The sequence below is a fragment of the Chiloscyllium punctatum genome, unplaced genomic scaffold (assembly GCF_047496795.1).
Source record: "Chiloscyllium punctatum isolate Juve2018m unplaced genomic scaffold, sChiPun1.3 scaffold_447, whole genome shotgun sequence".
Taxonomy (NCBI): Eukaryota; Metazoa; Chordata; class Chondrichthyes; order Orectolobiformes; family Hemiscylliidae; genus Chiloscyllium; species Chiloscyllium punctatum.
The window spans coordinates 150001-152500 of NW_027310181.1; the positions used below are offsets into that span (position 1 = coordinate 150001).

At 61.8% G+C, this 2500-nt stretch overlaps 1 non-coding gene across 1 annotated transcript; it reads left to right on the forward strand.

The window, feature by feature from the left end:
• The first annotated feature begins 2234 nt into the window (after positions 1 to 2234).
• Positions 2235 to 2388, forward strand: LOC140472808 (5.8S ribosomal RNA). The gene has a single exon (XR_011957872.1). It is a non-coding gene; the product is annotated as a 5.8S ribosomal RNA (ribosomal RNA).
• Positions 2389 to 2500: the final 112 nt, after the last annotated feature.

Consider the following 2500-nt stretch of genomic DNA (forward strand, 5'->3'; position numbering starts at 1 on the left):
TTTCCTAGGGCAAAGCTGCTGCACGCCTCGTGATACTCCGCGGGCGACATGGTGGCGGTGATCCTGCCTCCGTCGCTGCGGTGCGTTGGGGCACGCATCGCCTCTTGGGCGCCCTGTTTTTTTTTCAACCAATAGATGTATGTCTCTGCGGGCCGCACCAGGCTGGTGCTCCCCACAGCTTCACGCCACCCTGCTCCGCCCGCACGCCGGCGTGCAGGTGGCTGCTGCTAAAGGTGGGGAGTGTATGTGCGGTCCGGGTGGCTTTCCTCTGGCGAGGGAGAGACCTTAAGCAAACTCAGAGACAAATCTTGACGGTCGATCACTCGTAAAAAATAAAACGTGACAAACTTTGTGTTGGTTCAAGTACGAAAGGATCTCTGTCGGCTTGGGGGTACGCCCGTTTCAACTTGTCTCGCGAGGGTGGTTTCGGGGCCAGCAGGAGAGCTCGTCGGGGTAGCAGGCCCTGCAGCCGTGGTCACCGCCAAACCCCCCCAACTCGAGCAAGTGAAAAAAAAAAGTAACAGGAGCGAAAGCATCTCTGTCGGCTTGGGGGTACGCCCGTTTCCGTTTCAACTTGTCTCGCGAGGGTGGTTTCGGGGCCAGCAGGAGAGCTCGTCGGGGTAGCAGGCCCTGCAGCCGTGGTCACCGCCAAACCCCCACAACTCGAGCAAGTGAAAAAAAAAAGTAACAAATAAGAAAGGATCGTCGGCTTGGGGGTACGCCCGTTTCCGTTTCAACTTGTCTCGCGAGGGTGGTTTCGGGGCCAGCAGGAGAGCTCGTCGGGGTAGCAGGCCCTGCAGCCGTGGTCACCGCCAAACCCCCACAACTCGAGCAAGTGAAAAAAAAAAGTAACAAATAAGAAAGGATCGTCGGCTTGGGGGTACGCCCGTTTCCGTTTCAACTTGTCTCGCGAGGGTGGTTTCGGGGCCAGCAGGAGAGCTCGTCGGGGTAGCAGGCCCTGCAGCCGTGGTCACCGCCAAATCCCCACAACTCGAGCAAGTGAAAAAAAAAGTAACAAATAAGAAAGGATCGTCGGCTTGGGGGTACGCCCGTTTCCGTTTCAACTTGTCTCGCGGGGGTGGTTTCGGGGCCAGCAGGAGAGCTCGTCGGGGTAGCAGGCCCTGCAGCCGTGGTCACCGCCAAACCCCCCCAACTGTTGGGCGCCTACCTGCGCGGGGCAGGAGGACACTTTCCGATTTCAAATCTCCGTTTGCCGAGTCCACCCCGAACGCACGCGGGCGGGCGGGTTCGCATCACCCTTCGTCACAAGGGGCGAAGCCCGTTCCACCGTCTCGTCAGTAGTGCCGACCGGTCTGTGATCGACGAGGGGAGCCACACCAGGTCCGGCCCTGCTGCTTGGCGGCACCGCGTCGTCGGGAGCTCGCGACAGACGGAGGGTTTCGGTGTACTCTCCAGCCACGGGAAACGAAGCCGGTGATGCAGGCGCCGGTCTTTCGCTCCCAAATCGGCTGGGTTTACATCGTTGCTATCTAGTCACGCTCCCTTCAAACCCGACGGGGTACCTATTCCCCTCACCCGTCTGTGCGTATACAGCCTCTTTGCACTTGCGGGATGGGGGTGGTGGTTTAAAGACTCTCGAGTTGCCGCCCGTCGGTCTCCGAGCTCCGTGCAGTAGTGATCCCGAGCGAACTGCCAGCAGGGCGAACGAGCGATCCCGCTCTCGGTCGGGGCGCCTGGCGTCGATCGGTGGTCGGTGGCTTGCGGGCAAGCTGCGCTGTGAGTGTGGGAACGAGTATGACGAGCCGTTGCCGCGACTCCCAGTCCACCTCGGCGGTGGCTGGGCCGGGCGGGCGTCTGCTCGGGCGAGTGCCGCCCCCGCCTCCTCGCAGGAAGTCCGCTCGCCGACACGCCGCCACGTGCACGCGTCAGTGACGCTGCCGAACCGATGGCCGGTGCCCGTTCCCGCCTCTGCTTTTCCTAGGGCAAAGCTGCTGCACGCCTCGTGATACTAGGCGGGCGACATGGTGGCGGTGATCCTGCCTCCGTCGCTGCGGTGCGTTGGGGCACGCATCGCCTCTTGGGCGCCCTGTCCTCCTCCCCCCAATAGACGTATGTTTCTGCGGGCCGCACCAGGATGGTGCTCCCCATCGCTTCACGCCACCCTGCTCCGCCCGCACGCCGGCGTGCAGGTGGCTGTAGCTCAAGGTGGGGAGCGTATGTGCGGTCCGGGTCGCTTTCCTCTGGCGAGGGAGAGACCTAAAACAAACTCAGACAACTCTTGACGGTGGATCACTCGGCTCGTGCGTCGATGACGAACGCAGCTAGCTGCGAGAATTAATGTGAATTGCAGGACACATTGATCATCGACACTTTGAACGCACTTTGCGGCCCCGGGTTCTTCCCGGGGCCACGCCTGTCTGAGGGTCGTTTGGCAATCAATCGCACTCGCCTTGGCTGGCGAGAGCGCGGCTGGGGTGTCGCAGAGGACCCGTCCTCTTTGTCCCCCTAAGTTCAGACTCCGGAGCCCTCCGGCGTCGGA